Source organism: Mus caroli, unplaced genomic scaffold, assembly GCF_978045245.1.
Source record: "Mus caroli unplaced genomic scaffold, Mus_caroli_1 scaffold_15, whole genome shotgun sequence".
NCBI classification, from domain to species: Eukaryota; Metazoa; Chordata; class Mammalia; order Rodentia; family Muridae; genus Mus; species Mus caroli.
In genome coordinates this window covers 79,771,965-79,793,501 of record NW_028227270.1, presented here as the reverse complement: position 1 = coordinate 79,793,501, position 21,537 = coordinate 79,771,965, and the positions used below count along the sequence as shown (strand labels likewise).

Below are 21,537 nucleotides of genomic sequence, written 5' to 3'. Positions count from 1 at the left end.
ACGAAGACAGACTCTGACATCACACCAACATTTTTGCACATGCACAGCCACTTTCTTAATGTTAATACCCTCTCACAGACTTCAGAGCATCAGACTATAGGATGCTCTGAGGTAGCACCTGCCAGGAAGGGGAGGTTAAGGACTGCACAAGCCACATGTCTTCAACATCAGCATTTTTTTTCTTGAGAGCGTTTGGGCCCTGGTGCCTCAGCTGGTTCTTCTGGAGAAGGTGTGAAAGCTCTTCTCTGAACTTCCCTTAGTCAGTCTGACGCTCTCTTGTCCTGTATCAAGAATTGGAAGGGAAGTGGTTTTGTGGCTTCTTTCGTCCTTCCTTTCTTTTTTTTTTTTCCTTTTCATCGAATTTTCACATCACTTGAAGATTTTATTTTCTTTTTCCTCTGTGACCTGTTTCAGAGGGCATTCCGCCACCCAAGTTCTCTCGGTAGGCGGACTGAATGTTGCAGGGTCTGAAGGACCACAGGTCACAAAGGTCACAACGCGTTGGTGACTGTGTGGGGACATTTCTGTCTGGGAGGAGGTTGGGGGAGAGCAGCAAGGCCAGTAGATGCTGCCAGAGGGTGAAGGCCCTGGGGTGACAGGACTCATCAGAGCTGACTATGTCTCAAAGTGAGGCAGAGCTCATCAGAGACCGGAGCGGGGAGGGGCATCACACTATTACACTGCAGGAGCTGCCATAGCCTGTACATCTCATTCCTCTCTGGGGGCTCTTGGTGCTTGCTGCTTGTGGTTTTCTGTGAGGTCAACTGAAGGGCTCTAGAAGGACTCATGAGCAAACCTGAATAATGGCTGTTAAGGAGCTGAGCTGACTTCAGGGTGAAAAAACGGAACCTGGCCTTGAATTCAGGTAGAGCCTGAGTCCTCACCAAGAGAGAAAGTTCCATTTCTTCTCCCAACTCCAGTCACCCCAGGCAGACTGAGAAACCTTGCAAAATGGGAGCCTCAGGCAGCCCAAGGCTTCTTGTGTGGTGTCATCTTATCTCAGAGCTTTGAGGGAAGAGCTCTTTTGTAAGAGCAAAACACCTGGAAGGACAAATGCCTGAAGCCGGCTTAGTCAGACACTTGCTGCAGGTCACTGTCCCTAGAAGACCCTGCAGTCTCAGTGGCCACCTGGAGGAGGGGTAGAAATGGCTGCTCCCAAGAGTCTTTAAAGAAAGCAATTTCATAATCATATATATTGTCTGCAGAAGCAATGGAAACCATACAAGACACACACACACACACATACACACTACAGTGTCTTGTTGGTGTGTGTGTGTGTGTGTGTGTGTGTGTGCATGTGTGTGCCTGCCTCAACCTCCCAAACGTTGGGAGGTATTTGGTATCATATAGGGCTTCAGAGCTTGATGTGACAGAGGGCAGTTTCAAGGTGAGCTTGGTCTTTCCCCTAACATCAGTCTTACAAAAGAGCTGAGCCCAATTTTATTGGTATGTTGTGTAATAATTTAGTCTAAGATCTCCAGACACAAATAATTACTTAACAAAGTGGACCATGTATGCAATGGAATTTTGTTGGCATACTCACAATTCAGTGCCAAAGACTCTAAATCCCCAGTAGTCTAACACACACACACACACACACACACACACACACACACACACACACACCATTCCAGCTTGCCTAGCATAATGGGGCCATGTATAGAAATGGATTAGAAATTACGTGTTAGAAGGTTCACTGTAATTTACAGAGTACCAAACCTGGGTTGAGGAGTTTCCACAAGTCTCTCTGCAACCCCCCCTCCCGGCTGGTCTCTATCCCAACACATCCACAATCCCTGTCATAAAACCACCTGGGCAGGCAGTCCAGAGAGGTGCTTAAAGCATGGATTTTTACATTCAGGTGGGTTTGGTTTTGTATCTAGACAATGCTGTAGGGAACTGTGTGCCTTTGGTCGTTTGAAGCCTCGGTGTGCTCCTTCGTGAGGCGGGGTTGAACTTTAAGAGGGTACTGTCAAGACTGAAAGAGACAATGAACATAAGGACCTAGTAAATGAACACTGATGGACAAGGGTGAGGAGAGCGATGCTAAAATCAGGGTTCCTTGCCCCATGATTGCCAGCACAGACCTGGGTATTTAATGACCAGGACTGACTTAGTGAACAGAAGTGACAAGTCTTACATAATGGGACTTTTTTGACACTCTGGTAAGCTCGCTGAGGACAATATCGAAGCAGAAGGAGGAGGAAGAGGAGGAGAAGGAGAAGGAGAAGAAGGAGGAGGAGAAGAAAGCAGAAGAGAAGTCACAGAAAGTTTGCTAGTCAAAGAAGAAAAAACTATTTCTGCTTTTTAAGGGTGTGTTTTCACACCTACCACAATCATTTTCAGTGCTAAAATGGTACTTGGTGGTCTGTGTGTATGTGTGTATATATGTGCATGCCTCCCGAGTGTGTTTCTGTATATACATGTGTGCATGAGTGTGTGTACACACCTGAGCGTGCATCTGTGTACACTTGTATGTGTGTATAAACAAATGTGTCTCTGTGTGTGTGCAAGCATGAGTGTGTGCATGCATGAGTGTGTGTATCTATGTACACATGTGTGTGTGTGTGTGTGTGTGTGTGTGTTATAAAAGCATTTCCTCTGAGATTAGCACTCTCTAATTTTCAAATTGTAATCATGTCTTTGTTTGCTCATTGTGGTGACAAAATACAAAATGTGATGAATTATTTTATAATTACTATAAAATCGAAGCCATTTGGAAGAGTAAATGCAGATGTGACATGTGACTTGTGGTGGCTTGTGGTAGTTTTCATTTTGGCAGGATTCGGATGGCTGAGGTCCCAGAGTCCCAGAAGACTGCTATTAGCAGTACTAATGATTATGACATAAATGTACATTTGTGTGTGTTTCCTAGTTTACCTGCACCTTCAGATTCCCTATTGTCTTTGATTTATGTAAAAGGCTCACAGCACTAGCAAAAGGTGGGGAGTTATTATCCCCATTTTACAGATGGCAAACACCAAGCCTTTGGGAGATTTAATAACGTTGTCAATGATCCCACATAGCCAGGATTTGCACCCAGGTGTTTGGCTTTTGTTTTGTTTTGAGTTTTTGAGACAGAGTCTCACTCACCTAGATTGGCCTCGAACTCAGAGACCCACCTTCCTCTGCCTCCCAAGTGCTGGCATTGAGTACCGTGGGCTACCATGCATGGCTTGAACTCGGGTTTCTGCAGTCTTAGTTTATGATAAAATCCAATAATGGAAGTAAATTGATAACATTCCACAAACTAATAGTCACCTACCCATCTGTCTTTCCAGTCACATGAGCTGACTCATTTTTCAACTTATTCCCTTCATACTCCTCGAGGCTCCTTTCTTCGCCATGCATCATGTCAGGGAAAGGTAAACAACATGTATCCAAAGAACAATAAATGTGAACCTTGCTTTTGAAAAGCACACCCACCTTTTAGTAGGTGTCACTATGTTTTTTATAGTAGTAATATTAGTAGGTATTTAATTTTATTTTTGAATTTTATTAAATTTACTGTTTAATTTAGCAGGTAAATTGTAAGTTTAATTTTCCTAATTAAAACTTGAGACACATACCCTGGGCAGTATGGCGGTCTTGATGACAACAGGCAGAGATGCTAAGAGCTCAAGTGGCAGAGAGTTCAGGCTCTAAGGTTGTCATTAGGACATTCACATCACTTTTACCTCAACATCCGCAGTATTTGCAGACCTGCAAATCCATTCAGGGAAAAGATCACCCTGGCCCAGTGCCAAAATCACGGAGGACGGCACCGTCATCATTGCAGTGTGTGTACATTCTGTGTCACCTCAAGGTCATCAAATTTATTACTCATTTTTGGAGAATTGTTCCTTCTGGAAATTTTTACTTGAAGCATCTCTCAAACTCCTTAACATTATCTGACATCCAAGCGATTATTTTTTTAAAAAAATAATTAGACGAGATAAAAGCTATAAGCATTATGGAATGACACACACAGGGGTACTAGACTGTGTGTCTAGATCAGATGTAGAAAGGTCTGTGATAGTGAAACCCTTTGGTCTGTTGGACCACGGTTTATATGCTGTTGGCTTGGCATGTGAACTTAGCTCTCAAATTGCCTTGGAGGCTCAGAGGAAAATTAAGAAGTCTTGAAAAAGAGCAAAACAAAGCAAAACAAAATCAGCACCAGAGAGGTTCTGCTTTAAAAGCTGACTTCTTGGCGTCCTGGAGATGTTGGCAGCTACCAGGGTGACAGTTTGGTGGTCCCATTCTACCTACCTGGCTAAATATCTGATCTCTCACACCAACCAGCCCAGCCTTTTAGCTTGTGCAATGCAGAGTTTATGGGTCTCAAGTCCTTCCCTGCCCTGAGGTGTAGATACTCAGCTTTTCCTTTCTGGGGAAAACTCAGTCTTTGTTCACTTCCCAAATTTTCTGTCGGAAGCAAACCTAGGCATTTATATGTGGCTGGAGTCTCTCTCTCTCTCTCTCTCTCTCTCTCTCTCTCTCTCTCTCTGTGTGTGTGTGTGTGTGTGTGTGTGTGTGTGTGTGTGTGGTGTGGTTAGGACTGCTTTGGAGTCTAGATACCAACCAGGGTCCACAGCTTCAATTTGGCTTCGATTGTCACTCCAGGATAAAGTTCTTGGAGGAAAACATTTCTATCCACACATCCCAGGAAAACAAAATGAGAAAACTTGGGTTTCACACAGCATGGATTTGTTAAGAGAATGAAACCAGAGAAAGCTGGGAAATCCTGGGCATACGGGTGAACAAAAAGCCAGGGTCACTAGGGTTCCAGGTAGGCATGGCTTCATAAATCATTGTGTCTGCTTCATAAAACCAGATATTTAAAACGCAAAATGGTAGCATTCACATGTAAACTATGGGTCAAATTTGCACTCAATAAAATTTGATAGAAATTGTCTTATAGAAACAATACTTTTGTTTCCATTAGTATTACTGACGGCTAAAACTTGGGGTGACTGGTGTTTTAATGGGTAATTGAAAGGAAATGAACAATACGTCCTTGGCTAATTCCTAATTCTGATTTCATGATATGATGGTGAGCACTGTTGTTTTCTTTTTTAATTTAAAGTCCATTTGAAAGTTATTAAACTAGACAGTCAGTGTGGGTCACATATTCCCTGTCAACCATCGTTTGAAAGTCATTTAACTCAGATAACCAGGCTGGGTTTTGTAGCTTTGTTTTGGTAAGAAGAATTTTGAATGTAAAATGATTCAAAGAGGTTCAAGAGTCTGGCTTGCATGATTAATAGTCTGCAGGAGATATTAGGAATCCAGACAGACTGAAGGCAAAATGCCTTCGCCTTGTAGACCGTCTGCATTCTGCCCTCCAAGGACTCTGCATATTTAGTCACTCTTTCAATCCAACTGTCTTTGCCAGGCCAGGCTTCATTGGATTAGAGAGTAGTGGAAAAATCCCTCCCCGGAGTGTGCATATCAGATTCCCTTAGTGTTTAATCCGTCTGGCACACGCATGTCCCTTTGAGCTGCAGAGTGCTGGCCTTGGACTGGCTGGCTTATGCTTGGAAAGTGAAAGCAAGCTGTTATTTTTCACCCCCCACCCCAATTCACATTCCTGGCCTTTGACATCATGAGATCACAGTTTGGTTAGATTGGAAGTCTATTCCAATAGGTGCCATTTTTGTCTGGGACATTGACCCAGGAAACTTGTAACCTCTCTTGATAGGCAGAACCCCACGAATGCCTTGCAAGCAAGCAAGCAAGCAAGTTCAATTCTTATTGGTAATCCACAGTTAAACTTGTATTTCCATAAATTTGTGTCCCTTCAAAACTTACTCATGACGGAAAGTAGTCTATCTTTATATAGTCTGTATCTAGAGATGAGGTGACAGGCTGGGCCAGGACCTCTTGTCCAGACATGGGGCCATGCCACAGTTCACATTCTCTCTCTCTCTCTCTCTCTCTCTCTCTCTCTCTCTCTCTCTCTCTCTCTCTCTCTCTCTCTCTCTCTCTCTCTCTCAACAGCAACAGAGCAGATTGCTTCCTTGCACACCCCAGGGACTCTGGTACCCTCTACTCCATCCTTCGTATTCTTCCCATCAATGGAGAAGACAAAGTACCCTGAACCCCTGCCTTTGTCCTGGGGAGCCACATCTCCCCATTTCTATCCTTACTCTGCCTTAGTGCACTACAGTTTCTCTCTACCCATGGGGGACCCTGAGGATCCTAATCTATACTAGAGAATGCTTTCTTCATGTTCTTAATATTCTTTTTTTTAAATTAGGTATTTTTTCATTTACATTTCCATTGCTATCCCAAAAGTTCCTCATACCCTCCCGCCACTCCCCTACCCACCCACTCCCACTTCTTGGCCCTGGCATTCCCCCAGTACTGAGGCATATAAAGTTTGCAAGACCAATGGGCCTCTCTTTCCATTGATGACCAACTAGGCCATCTTCTGATACATATGCAGCTAGAGACAGGAGCTCTGGGGGTACTGGTTAGTTCATAATGTTGTTCCACCTATAGGGTTGCAGACCCCTTTAGCTCCTTGGGTACTTTCTCTAGCTCCTTTCTGGGTCCTTATCTGGGTCCTTTCAGCAAAATCTTGCTAGTGTATACAATGGTGTCAGCGTTTGGAGGCTGATTATGGGATGGATACCTGGGTATGGAAGTCTCTAGATGGTCCATCCTTTCGTCTCAGCTCCAAACTTTGTCTCTTTAACTCCTTCCATGGGTGTTTTGTTCTCAATTCTAAGAAGGGGCCAAGTGTCCACATTTTGGTCTTCGTTCTTCTTGAGTTTCATGCGTTTAGCAAATTGTATCTTATATCTTGGGTATTCTAAGGTTCTTATCAGTGAGTACATATCATGTGAGTTCTTTTGTGATTGGGTTACCTCACTCAGGATGATGCCCTCCAGGTCCATCCATTTGCCTAGGAATTTCATAAATTCATTCCTTTTAATAGCTGAGTAGTACTCCATCGTGTAAATGTACCACATTTTCTGTATCCATTCCTCTGTTGAGGGGCATCTGGGTTCTTTCCAGCTTCTGGCTATTATAAATAAGGCTGCTATGAACAGAGTGGAGCATGTGTCCTTCTTACCAGTTGGAACATCTTCTGGATATATGCCCAGGAGAGGTATTGCTGGATCCTCTGGTAGTACTATGTCCAATTTTCTGAGGAACCGCCAGACTGATTTCCAGAGTGGTTGTACAAGCTTGCAATCCCACCAACAATGGAGGGTTGTTCCTCTTTCTCCACATCCTCGCCAGCATCTGCTGTCACCTGAGTTTTTGATCTTAGCCATTCTGACTGGTGTGAGGTGGAATCTCAGGGTTGTTTTGATTTGCATTTCCCTGATGATTAAGGATGCTGAACATTTTTTTCAGGTGCTTCTCAGCCATTCGGTATTCCTCAGGTGAGAATTCTTTGTTTAGCTCTGAACCCCATTTTTAATGGGGTTATTTGATTTTCTGGAGTCCACCTTCTTGAGTTCTATATATATATTGGATATTAGTCCCCTATCTGATTTAGGATAGGCAAATATCCTTTCCCAATCTGTTGGTGGCCTTTTTGTCTTATTGATGGTGTCTTTTGCCTAGCACAAGCCATTGCTGTTCTATTCAGGAATTTTCCCCCTGTGCCCATATCTTCGAGGGTTTGCCCCACTTTCTCCTCTGTAAGTTTCAGTGTCTCTGGTTTTATGTGGGGACTTTTGTGAAGGGTGTTGTTTCCCTAATTTCTTTCTCAGCCTGTTTATCCTTTGTGTAGAGAAAGGCCATTGACTTGTTTGAGTTAATTTTATATCCAGCTACTTCACTGAAGCTGTTTATCAGATTTAGGAGTTCTCTGGTGGAATTTTTAGGGTCACTTATATATACTATCATATCATCTGCAAAAAGTGATAGTTTGACTTCTTTCCTTTCCAATTTGTATCCCCTTGATCTCCTTTTGTTGTCGAATTGCTCTGGCTAGGACTTCAAATACTATGTTGAAAAGGTATGGAGAAAGTGGGCAGCCTTGTCTAGTCCCTGACTTTAGTGGGATTGCTTCCAGCTTCTCCCCATTTACTTTGATGTTGGCTACTGCTTCTTAATATTCTTATCCATTCTAAAAATGCACTCGTAAAATAACTAGGAGTTTATTATCTTATGATTATCTCAAACACTCTTCTGGGACCAGGACCATTTCCTTCTAGGCAGGAATATCTCCATGGTCTTCAAGAAACACCATCCTACTTATCCTCATGCACTCTCGACCACCTAAATCTGACTGCATTCACAGTGCCTGAACAGACCATATTGCTTAGTAGCTAACATTTTTTGTTTTGTTTTGTTTTGTTTTTTTAGATTATGCTGAAATTGCACCTTAGAGTAATCCTCTATACAAGGAGGTATTTTATAATGTTGTAATATAAAGCATGTATCAGGAACTCTATTAATATGTTATGCCTCAGGATGAAAATCTATTAAAAATACTAAAAGTAAGTGTAAGGTGAAGGTATGAACTTTGATAGCACAGTCATGAGTCACAGCAGGGGGACACATTCTAAGAAATACATAATTGTGTGATTTAACCATCAAAGGAAACATGCAGGGAGCATACACACAAACTATGGCGTCTATGATATCACTAGGCTATATAATATAAGGGGATCCCATCACATTGGTCCTGTCAAAGGCATTAGTTTTATATGACTTTGTTCAACCACATGATTTGATCCTATGAAGATGGTATTGTCTTTTCCCTGTTTTAAGTACACTGAAGTTTTAAAACAAATTTCCCACAACCATATACCTAATGAGTAGTATAGTCTAAATTGGAATCCATTCCCAGGAGATTCTCTGAGCATCTCTAGACAGAGGTCACAGCTAGAGTGACACCCAGCTACAGTGTGGTAGAATAGGGTCCACGAGAGCTTGAAAACAGAGATGGCTGCTAGGAATGTGACCTTCTTCTGAGTTTGTAGGAAAAGCATAGGCAGGTATTATTAAAATTCAACAGCTCATGAAATAGTATCAGTGGTTTTTTGTTTGTTTGTTTGTTTGTTTTTTGCCAATACTGTGTCATGAAAACCAATTGAAGTGGGTTAGAAAAAAAAGAGTTAAAATAAAGAATTCAGGACTATAGATTCACTTAAAATGGAATTGACACCAAACAACTGTGGGGAAATGCAGCTAAAGAAAACAGGTGCAAGGGTTACATGTAACTATAGGTAGATATTTTCCAAACCAGGGTGATTTGACTTGAATGGTTTGCTTGGCAGTCATGTGAAATTGATACACATTCACTAGAAAACTATATGTCAAATCTTAACTTTGAAGTTTTTTCCTTGCATGGTCTGTCTTCTCTGTGAGTCTCGCCAGAGGAAACAGCAGCTCTTTTTAAGAGGACTAAACAACACTGGATCCTTGATGCCCGCACTCAGGAGGCAGATCTCCAAAAGTCTAGGACCAGCCTTGCCTATATAGTGAGTTTCAGAACAGCTTACATAAAAAATAACCCACTTTTAATAAAAAGAAGAAGACCAACAAAGAGAGGAAAGGAAATGAGGGACATCCTGTGTGTCCTGTGCAGCTCAGTTGTGGTGACTTATAGGTGAGGAGCAGTCAGCACCCATTTAATTTAGGGTGTTTTCAAGTTCCAGTGGGTAGATTGGGAAGGAAGAGGGAGAACATCTCTATCACAGGCTATAGAATCCCATCAGTAACCATACTTCGTTCTTCCTAGCAAACCAATAGAATTCTAACACTGTGGTAGTTTGAATGAGAATCCCTTATCCCACCCAACTCCATAGGTTCATATATTTGAATGCTAAGTCCCAAGTTGGGAAAGATTAGGAGGTGTGGCCTTTGTGGAGGAGGTACATCACTGGGGGTAGACTTTGAGATTTCAAAAGCTTATGACATTCCCAGTTAGTTCTGTCTGTCTGTCTGACTGACTGACTGTCTGTCTCATGCTTATGGGTCAGATGTAAGCTCTCACCTAATGCTCCAGGCCATGTCTACTTGTCTGCTACCATGATCCTCACCACAATGCTTATGGTCTTTACCACCCTCTGGAACCATGAGCCCCAGATTAAGTGCTTTCTTTTATAAGTTGCCTTGGTCATGGTGTCTTATCACAGTAATAAAAAAAAGTAACTGATAATTACAATGACCCATCAGGCTTGGTGGTTCATGCTAACCAATTCTAACACTCAAGAGGTGGAGGCAGGAGGATTTCTGTGAGTATAATCTCTACCTAGAATCAATAGTGGGTTCTTGGCCAGTGTGAGCTACAGTGTGAGACTTTGTTTCATAAAACTAAATACAAAACAAACAAACAAACAAAAAACTCAAATAACTGATGGAGCATGAAGGCACACACCTGTGACCCCAAGACTGGGGTGGAATATGAATTCCATGGTTGAGGCAAGCTTGGGGTATATAAGAAGAATCTGTTTCAAAGGTAAAAGTAAAAACAAAAACAAAACTCTCAAAACTTTGTTTTACATAAATATTTTCTCTTTCGGGGGAAGAGTGTGAACAGTTAATATCAGCTGGTTAGATCAGGAAAGTTTTTTTTTTCCCATCCATCTCTAGGTATGTCTGTCAAGAAGTTTCTAAGGAATATTAATTATGAATGTTCATTTTTATGTATCAAAAGTGGCTAGCTCAAGGAAAAATATTCCATAAATCTCCCCAGCCTTATAAAACTCTTATGCAATGTAATCTTTAAATCTTTCCCAACTTTTGTTTATGCAAAGGCCTGGCTGCCTTCTCCAAATTTGATGGCTCAGAGCAGTCTCCTCTTTCTTCATCTCCTTTGTGCTGCTTTCCAAATTATCCAATCAGGAGTAGACTGTGAGGTTGAACCTCAGCCAGTGAGGAGTAGCCAAGATCTACTTTGAGTTAGGGATAAATACAGAGGCTACCTTGGCCATATGTGCTGCTTGCTAGCTTAGTTTGGGTTGTAGCAATCCCTTTTTTACAAAAATAAATTGTCTAGCCTTACTTTAGCCTTACTTTCTTTTCTTTTGTTTGGGTGTTTCTTTGTGTGTCAATGAGAATATTCTATGACAACAATTGGAAGACCTGCTCTGAATGAGGTATTTCGTGCTCTGAAACCATGAGCAATATACATCATTCCTTTCTTCCATTGTTTCTAGCACAGTGATAAGAAAGCATCTAGCTGGTGATCCCTTAATAGCTACTTTCTTGAGCTGTATGGAGATAGCAGTCCTTCAAGTTCAGGCTAACATGAGACAAAGAACTGAATGTTAACCATGGTGATGTCAAGAAACTCCACCCTAAAACCTTAACGAAGAAGCTATTAACACAGATGGTTAGTCTGTTCATTAGTTTGAACCTCAAGGAGAGGCTTCCATTTTCTATATGAAAGCTCAGAGTTGGTGTTTTCGTTTTGTTTTGTGTTTTGGCCATTATGGATGTGTGTGGTTGCTAGTTTGTTTATAGACAGAGCATTGCTATGTGTATCAGTCTAGCCTTGAACTTACTTTGTGGCCCCAGCTGGGCTCAAATTTTAGCAATCCCCCCTATGTCAGCCTTTTGGGTGTCTACCCAAGTATATTTATTAAGAACACTCTTTAACATTTTATATTGGTTTCTAATTAGACTCTCAAACTATGAACCAACTCAGGATATAATGAAAGGACAGAGAATGGAGTTGTAACCAGCTGTGCAAATCCAACCAAGGGTAGTTGTTTCCAGTGATAACTTGAGTGACCTTGACTGAGGGGGTCTCTGATCTCAATTCCAAGTGGTCAAGGATGCCCAGCCATCCTTGGGAAACTGACAGTTCCATTCATCAGTAAGTTAATGCAGCAAGACTGGATCTGCTTGGCCTGTGTGTAGGAAATGATCTTTACCTTGTTCACTTAAGGACCACACAGCCCTTTGAGCCAGCAGCTAAACCCCAGATACAAAAGAAGGATGGCTGTACTCGAGAAGAGATCTTACTGTCAGCCCAACAAATTTTATAGCATCTGTTTCAAGAAACCATATACATGGTGGGATACCTTGCCTGGTTCATGACTTCAAACAGACTCCATATTAAAACTCCAGCATTTTCGGGTTCCACCTTCAGCTGCTCTTTCTGAAAGCAGTATCCCTTGACGTCTGTGACTGCATTTCAGCTACAGTCATTCTGCTCTGTCTTTCTGCAGACAGGCCTCTTAAAGAGAACTAAGCCTGGACATGGCTTGTGACATATCACCCAGTCTAATCCTGTAAAGAACAAGTGTCTCATGTACATATTAAAGAGTAGATGGACTGAATTCTTGGCCTGATTCTTTGACAAGGTCAAAATCTTTCCAAATATAAGAAGCTATCCTTTCCTTGAGCACACGAATGGAATTCTCAAATAAAATCCAAGAATGCCTTAGGGAGTATACTTTGGTTTATTGAATATGGTTTAGATAATTTGTATTATTTTAAAATGGTAGTAGAGTAACACAGAATACTCGAGTACTGAAGGGGAAAACTGAGCTTCTAGGGCTGTGCTATGCTGGTTGCAGCCTTCAGAAAGGAATTGGAGAGGTGCCATACTAGCAATTTAACAGCACACCTGAAAACTCTAGAACAAAAAGAAGCAAATACACCCAAGAAGAGTAGACAGGAGGAAATAGTCAAACCCAAGGCTGAAATCAATCAATTAGAAACAAAGAGAACAATATAATGAATCAACAAAACCAAGACCTGGTTCTTTGAAAAAAAAATCAACAAGCTAGACAAATCCTTAACCAAACTAACTAGGCACAGAGACAGGATCCAAATTAACAAACTCAGAAATAAAAAGGGAGACATAACAACAGACACTGAAGAAATTAAAACAAAACAAAACAAAACAAAACAAAACAAAACAAAACAAAACAAAAACCCAAAACAAACCATTAGGTCTTACTTCAAAAGCCTGTATTCCACAAAGCTGGAAAATCTATACAAAATGGATCATTTTCTAGACAGACACCACTACTCATGTTAAATCAAGATCAGGTAAAGTATCTAAACAGTTCTATAACACCTAAGGAGCAGTCACTAAAAGTCTCCCAACCAAATAAAGCCCAGGACCAGATGAGTTTAGTGCAGAATTCTATTTATTTATTTATTTATTTATTTATTATATGTAAGTACACTGTAGCTGTCTTCAGACACTCCAGAAGAGGGCATCAGATTTCATTACGGATGGTTGTGAGCCACCGTGTGGGTTGCTAGGATTTGAACTCAGGACCTTTGGAAGAACAGTCAGCACTCTTAACTGCTGAGCCATCTCACCATCTCCCAGGTGCAGAATTGTATAAGACTTTCAAAGAAGAGCTAATACCAACACTCCTCAAACTATTCCACAAAATAGAAACAGAAGCAACAGTACCTAATTCCTTCTATGAGGCTACAGTTATCTTGATACCTAAACCACCCAAAGACTCAACAAAGAAAGAGATCTTCAGTCCAAATTCACTTAACATCAACATAAAAATACTCAATAAAATTCACGCAAACCACAAGATAAGGCTGCCCACTCTCTCCTTATCTAGTCAGTACAGTACTTGAAATTCTAACTAGAACAATAAGACAACAAAAGAAGATCAAGAAAATACATATTGGAAGTGAAGAAGTCAAGGTATCACTTTTCTGGAGTGATATACATAGTCAGTCCTCAAAATTCCATCAGAGAACTCCTGAAGCCCCTGATAAACAACTTCAGCAAAGTGGCTGGATATAAAATTAAATCAAAGAGACAAACAATAGCCCTCTTTTTATACAAGTGATAAATGGGTAGAGAAAGAATTTATGGAAACAACACCCTTCACATTAGTCACAAATAATATAAAATATCGTGGTGTAACTCTAAACAAGCACATGAAAGACCTGTATTACAGAAATTTCAAATCCTTGAAGAAAGAAATTGAAGAAGATATCATCAGATAGAAAGATCTCCTGTGGGGAGCCATTCCGGACTTCCTGGCCAGCCGGATAGAAATCTACTCCAGGCAGTAAACAAGCCCATGTTTGGTGGATGGCACGCCCCCAATCCCTGATTGGCTGAGCAAGCCTGCCTGGTGAGGTGATGTGACCTGTGGTAATTGGTGGGGGAGTGGTTGTGGCTGGAGTGGAGAGAAAAACACTTGTAACCAGAGAGGCTGGGGGATTTTGTAAAGAGGAGCTGCCTGAGTAAAACTGCATTAAGAAGAACCGGTGGGCTAATATCCACTTATCAGTAAGTACATATTGTGAAGTGTGGACACTATGCCCCTCCTTAGAATTGGGAACAGAACACCCATGGAAGGAGTTACAGAGACAAAGTTTGGAGCTGTGACGAAAGGATGGACCATCTAGAGACTGCCATATCCAGAGATCCATCCCATGATCAGCATCCAAACGCTAACACCATAGCATTCACTAGCAAGATTTTGCTGAAAGGACCCAGATATAGCTGTCTCTTGTGAGACTATGCTGGGGCCTGGCAAACACAGAAGTGGATGCTCACAGTCAGCTAGTGAATGGATCACAGGGCCCCCAATGGAGGAGCTGGAGAAAGTACTGAAGGAGCTGAAGGGATCTGCAACCCTATGGGTGGAACAACATTATGAACTAACCAGTACCCCGAAGCTCTTGACTCTAGCTGCATATGTATCAAAAGATGGCCTAGTCGGCCATCACTGGAAAGAGAGGTCCATTGGACATGCAAACTTTATATGCCCCAGTACAGGGGAACGCCAGGGCCAAAAAAAAAAAAAAAAAAAAAAAAAAAGGGAATGGGTGGGTAGGGAAGTAGGGGGGAGGGTATGGGGACTCTTGGGATAGCATTGGAAATGTAATTGAGGAAAAGATGTAATTAAAAAAAAAAAAAAGAAGAAGAACCGGTGGTTGTGTCTTTCTTGCTGGCCGAGTGGGACGCGACAATCTCCCATGCTTATGGATCAGTAGGTTTAAGATAGTGAAAATGGTCATCTTACCAAAAGTAATCTACAGATTCAATGTAATCCCTATCCAAATTCCAACACATGTTTTTTACAGACCTTGAAAGAGGAATTCTCAGCTTTATATTAAACAAACAAACAAACAATCAACCGCAAGATAGTCAAAACAATTCTGAACAATATAAGAACTTCTGGAGGGGACGCCGCAGAGTAGACGCGCGCCTGCGAGCGAACGGCCGTGTTCTGAGGAGAGCAGCGGCCGTGTGACCCTCCATAATGTTGTGTCGGGCGGCGTGCAGCACGGGCAGGAGGCTGGGCCCGGTGGCCGGTGCCGCGGGCTCCCGGCACAAGCACAGCCTCCCAGACCTGCCTTATGACTATGGCGCGCTGGAGCCGCACATCAACGCGCAGATCATGCAGCTGCACCACAGCAAGCACCACGCGGCCTACGTGAACAATCTAAACGCCACCGAGGAGAAGTACCACGAGGCTCTGGCCAAGGGAGATGTTACAACTCATTGAACTGAAGTTCAATGGTGGGGGACATATCAATCACACCATTTTCTGGACAAACCTGAGCCCTAAGGGTGGTGGAGAACCCAAAGGAGAGTTGCTGGAGGCTATCAAGCGTGACTTTGGGTCTTTTGAGAAGTTTAAGGACAAGCTGACAGCCGTGTCTGTGGGAGTCCAAGGTTCAGGCTGGGGCTGGCTTGGCTTCAATAAGGAGCAAGGTCGCTTACAGATTGCTGCCTGCTCTAATCAGGACCCATTGCAAGGAACTACAGGCCTTATTCCGCTGCTGGGGATTGACGTGTGGGAGCACGCTTACTACCTTCAGTATAAAAACGTCAGACCTGACTATCTGAAAGCTATTTGGAATGTAATCAACTGGGAGAATGTTACTGAAAGATACACAGCTTGCAAGAAGTGAAGCCTCACTCACGGCCACATTGAGTGTGCCAGGCTCCTGGCTGGTTTATAGTAGTGTAGAGCATTGCAGCACTGTGACTGAGCTGCTGCAGTCTTTATTGAAGTCTTTCCACATACCTGATAATTCTATGATAATTTCTTATTTTAATTAAATCTGTTCTTAGGCAACTGTTTGAGAACAGCGCATACTCTGTGTGAATTGCTCTTGATTGCACATTTTCGTTAGAGCCTTGAATTGCTTGGATGCTATAGCTGTCATTATAAGACCATCAGAAATATCTCATTTCTGTTTTGGAGGGGGCCTGTGGGAGAGTCTGTAATCTTGTTCTACTGCAGTTAGAAAAAAAGTTGAGTTGTTCCCCCTGCCCCCTGAGTTGTTGAATAGTGAAATAGAGAACCAAACAGTTCTCTTTTCTATTAAAAATTGCTATTTTTTGTAAGTAATCCTCCATTTAGTGGACATCACCTAGTAGTCTTTGTTTATGGTTATTTGTCTTTTTTAAAATAGAGGCAAGTAAACTGACATTTCTTCTGAAAGAACAGTGTGAAATGGGTATTGTTCATCCGGGAGTGAGTGTGTGTGTGTGTGTGTGTGTGTGTGTAAAACTAGATCAGCAGCATGTGTTTCAGTCGTGGTTGAACCTAACAGACATTGGCATGATTAACACCGGAGGGAAACAAGGAAGCAATTCCTTTGAGGTAGTATCTGCTGCTTGAGCTGTTGTGTGTTAATTAAACTTTGGAGTTCAGAAATTGCCTTATTGCATATGAAATTCTTGGTCTACAGTGAGATCTGAATTTCTGCTGAGCACCTTTATGGAAAACATCAAAGCCACATAGTTAGAACTTAGGTGGTGTGTGTAGGTCATATCTAAACTAGGTATAAATGTTGTTTTTTTTTTTTTTCTGTTGTGATGTCAGTCAAACTACTGTTAGGAAAGCTGTTAGGTATATTTTAAAATAAATCACAGCAAAACGCTATCATACTGATCCCAGCAAGCTAACATCTGTCTTCTGATGTCTGCCACCTGCTGAAAGGCCTGGAAGGTTCTGGGTAGTTTTCATTTAATTATTGATCAAAGAAGCGTTTATTTTCCTATTGTAAGTGCAGAGTGTTTTTGATTGTTAATAAAAAAAATGTTGTCAACTAAAAAAAAAAAAAAAAAAAAAAAGAACTTCTGGAGGAATCACCATCCATGACCTCAAGTTGTACTACAGAGCAATAATGATAAAAAAAAAAAACTACATGGTATTGGTACAGAAATAGACAGGTTGATTAATGGAATAGAATCAAAGACCTGGAAATAAACCCACACACGTATGGACAGTTGATTTTTAACAAAGAGGCCAAAATCATACAATAGAAAAAAGAAAGCATTTCAACAAATTGTGCTGGTCTCACTGGATGTCTGCATGTAGAAGAATGCAAAAATATATCCATATTTATCACCCTGCACAAAACTCAAGTCCATGTGGATCAAGGACTTCAGCATAAAACCGGATATACTAAATGTAATAGAAGAGAAAGTGGGAAATAGCCCTGAACACATGGTACAGGAGACAATTTTCTGAACACAACACCAATGGCTCAGATTCTAAGATCAACAATTGATAAATGGAGACCTCATACCTTCTGTAAGGCAAAGGACACTGTCAATAGGGCAAAATGGCAGCTTATAGATTGGGAAAAGATCGTCACTAACACGACATTTGACAGAGGGCTAATATGCAAAATATATAAAGAATTCAAGAAGTTAGAATCCAAAAAACCAAATAATCCAATTTAAAAATGGGGTACAGAGCTAAACAGAGAATTTTCAACAGAGGAATCTCAAATGACCAGGAAGCTCTTGAAGAAATGCTCAACATCCTTAGTCACCAGGGAAATGCAAATCAAAACAACCCTAAGATTCCACCTTACACCAGTCAGAATGGGCAAGAAAAACATTCAGGCAACAGCACATGCTGGTGAGGATGTGGAGAAAAGGGAACACTCTCAATTGCTGATGGGTTTTCGAACTTGTTCAACTACTCTGGAAATCAATCTGGCGGTTTCTCAAAAAAATTGGAAATAGTTCTACCGGAAGACCCAGCTTTGCCAGCTCCTGTGCATATACCCAAAAGATGCTCCACCAAACCACAAGTAAACATGCTCCACTACATTTGTAGCAGCCTTATTTATAATAGTCAGAGCTGGAAACAACCCAAATATCCCTCAACTGAAGAATTGATACAGAAAATGTGGTTCGTTTACACAATGCAATACTATTCAGCTACTAAAAATAAGGATATCATGAATTTTACAGGCAGATGGATGAAACTAGAAAAATATTATCATGAGTGAGGTAACTCAGATCCAAAAGGACATGCATGGTATGTACTCACTAGTAACTGGATATTAGCCATAAAGTACAGAATACCCATGATACACCCTATAGAGTCAAAGAAGTAAACAAGAAGGAAGGCCTAAGTAAGGATGCTTGGATCAACTTAGAGCAGGGAATAGAATAGTCATAGAGGCAAGAGGAGGACAGAAAGTGGGTGGCAGAGAAGAGGGGGAAATGGGGAGGGCAGAATCAGATACAGGGAGAGACAGGAGAGAGACCCCAAGGGCCAGGAAAAAGAATGGAAATCTCAGAGTAGGTGGAATCTCTAGAAAGTCACAGAGGCTCCCTGGAGTCAATGGTGGTGACCTTAGTCGAGATGCCTAACAGTGGGAACATGGTACCTGAAGAGGTCACCTCCTATAGCCAGGCAGGACCCTCAGTTGAGGGATAAGGACACCAACACACCCACAAAACTTTTGACCCAAAATTTGTCCTGTCTAAAAGAAATGCAAAAACAAAGATGGAGCAGAGACTGAAGGAATGGCCAACCAGTACCTGGCCTAATACCAATCCCTAACATTATTAATGATACTCTGTTATGCTTGCAGACAGGAGCCTAGCATAACTGTGCTCTGAGAAGCTCTACCCAGTAGCTGACTGAAACAGATGCAGACACCCACAGCCAATCTTTGGACAGAGGCTAGGAGCTGTTATAGAAGAGTTTGGGGAAGGATTGAAGGATCCAAAATGGATAGGAACTGCACAGGAGGACCAACAGAGTCATCTAACCTGGACTCCTGACCAACCAAAGAACATAGGACATATGTAGCAGACATGCAGCTCAGTCTCCATGTGGGTCCCCCAACAACTGAAGCAGAGGCTATCCCTAAAGCTGTGGCTCCCCAACAAGGCTGCCTTGTCTGGCCGCAGTAGGAAAGGATGTGCCTATTCTGGCAGAGACTTGATGTGTCAGTGTAGGAGAATAGCCTGGGGAATCCTACCCTCTCAGAAGAAGGGGAGCAGGAGGGGGAAAGGGTCTGTGTGAGGGGACTGGGAGGGGGCAGTGTTTGGGATGTAAATAAATAAATAAATAAATAAATTGTAATAAATAAAAGATACACACACATATATGTATATATACACACATATATGTATATGCATATGTATATGTATACACAATATATACATATACATACACATATACATGCACATACATATACATATACATCCTATGGTAAAATTGATTTTAAGCATATTCCATAAGTGTGCATTGAATTTAAGAAGGCAGTCAAAGAGGACACTACAGGCACCCCAGGTTTCACCCTTTAGCAAGCTCAGACCATTTCAAGTTGAGCACAGTTTTATACAGTCTTAGCTCTCCGTGAGCTTATGGTGGCTCAGAAAGACAACGTTGTATGGATCTGCTTCTGAAGGGCTGACAATGGTAACATCTGGCAAGAGAATAAACTTGGAGCAAGAATGTTCATGGCAGGATGATCAAGACACTGGGCAGTGCAGAGTTAGCATTCTCGTGGGCTCTAGAACCAAACCCTCATGAGTATAGAACAGAGGGTGACTATAACTGCAAAGAGTTGAGAATAGTAGCCTGATGGAACTTAGCTGTTCCCCAAGCCTCCTTTATGACCTTAAAAAGATTAATGTTCTGCAACATGGTCTAATTCATCCACCTTGTGTTGATTTCCAGCATTTACTCTAGAAAAATATAACCCTTCTTCATATTTTTTTCCAGATTTGGATTCATTTCAACATCCCCGTGACTGGTTCAGCACAGGAGGAAATATTAGTTTAATACAAAGAATGCAAAAATATTGATAATATTTGAAACAGGTATTTTATAATCTTAACAACGATGACTTCAGCTATCACCCATATTCTATTCTTGAATAACATTCTATTGGTGGGAAGGAGTGTCATGCAAAACGCCTCCTGTGATAAGATCCTTGTATTATAGTGTAGAACACTGAGGAGGAAGGAGACAACCACTCTTCCCCAGCACTGCTGTTTGTTATCAGGCAAAAGATCTGTCTTTAGGTCAGGTTGTACCCATTGTCTTAGGGTTTTCTTTCTGTGAAGGGACACCGTGGCCATGACACCTCTTATAAAGGAAAACAGTTCATTGGTGCTGCCTTACAGTTTCAGAGGTTTAGTTCATTTTTGTCACGGCAGGAAGCATGGCTGCATGCAGGCACACATGGTGCTGGAGATGACGCTTAGATTTCTACATCTTGGTCCAAAGGCAGCAAAAGGAGACTCTGTGCCATACTGGACGTATCTTGAGCATTTGAGCCCTTAAAACCTACCCCTACAGTGACATACTTCCTCCAACAAGGCCACACCTACTCAGAAAAATCCACACCTCCTAATAGTGCCATTCCCTATGAGCCGAGCATTCAAACACAAGCATGTATGGGGGGCATTCCTATTCAAACTACCACGGCATCCTAAGGCTTCCCCATGCACATGGAGAAAAGACACCTCACACATCTTTAAAGTGCTTTTCTGCTTGACTGGAATTTCAGTAATTTCAGCATGTGAGAAGCTGACAGAGGAAGATGAGGAACTTGAGGCTAGCCTTAGTTATGTAGGTGAGGAATGGTTTCAGTAGCAGATGGTGATACTACCGCAGACACAGAGATGACCATGATTCTGAGATTTCAAAGCAAAGCGCCAGCTCCTAGACTATAACTATTTTCTGGAGGTAACACGCTGGTTATGCCTGACTCTCCCAGCCATTCTCTCTCATTTGGTGTCTGTAGCTTATCCAGCAATCTTTTATGGATTGATATTTTGTCTAATGAAATCTGATTTACATCACACTATCTTGGTTGTTCTTCCATTGCCATGACAAAGCAGCGTGGCCAAGGCAAATTATAGAAAAAAAAGCATCTAACGGGCACTTACAGTTTCAGACGGTGAGTCCATGACCATCAAGGCAGGGAACATGGCAGCAGGGAGCTATGCTGTTGGAGCGGTAGCTGATAGCTTACATCTGACCAACAAGCACGAGGCAAAGAGAGCTTACTGGGAATGGCATGGGCTTTTGGAGTCTCAACACTCACCCACAGTCATGTACTTCCTCCAACAAACCCATACCTCCTAATCTGTCTTAACTGGGGACACTAGCATTCAAATATGTGAGCCTATGGGAGGGAGGCCATCCTCTTTCAAACCGCCAATCACAATGGGTTTATAATGAAGAATTCTCTGATTGTTAATCTGGTAGCCATTACAACATCATAAATCTGACAATCAAAACAAACAATAGAATCAGTACATTTCCCTCTCTCTCCCTCTCCCTCTCCCTCTCCCTCTCCCTCTCCCTCTCCCTCTCCCTCTCCCTCTCCCTCTCCCTCTCCCTCTCCCTCTCCCTCTCCCTC

The 21,537-nt window shown here is 42.0% G+C and overlaps 1 protein-coding gene and 1 pseudogene across 1 annotated transcript in view; one reads left to right on the top strand and one right to left on the bottom strand.

Moving 5' to 3' along the window:
- Positions 1-21,537, bottom strand: part of Nedd9 (neural precursor cell expressed, developmentally down-regulated 9) — a 180,142-nt gene that overhangs the window by 71,970 nt on the left and 86,635 nt on the right. The gene's annotated exons all lie outside the window — the stretch shown is intronic.
- LOC110308233 (superoxide dismutase [Mn], mitochondrial pseudogene) lies at positions 15,086-16,005 on the top strand (annotated as a pseudogene).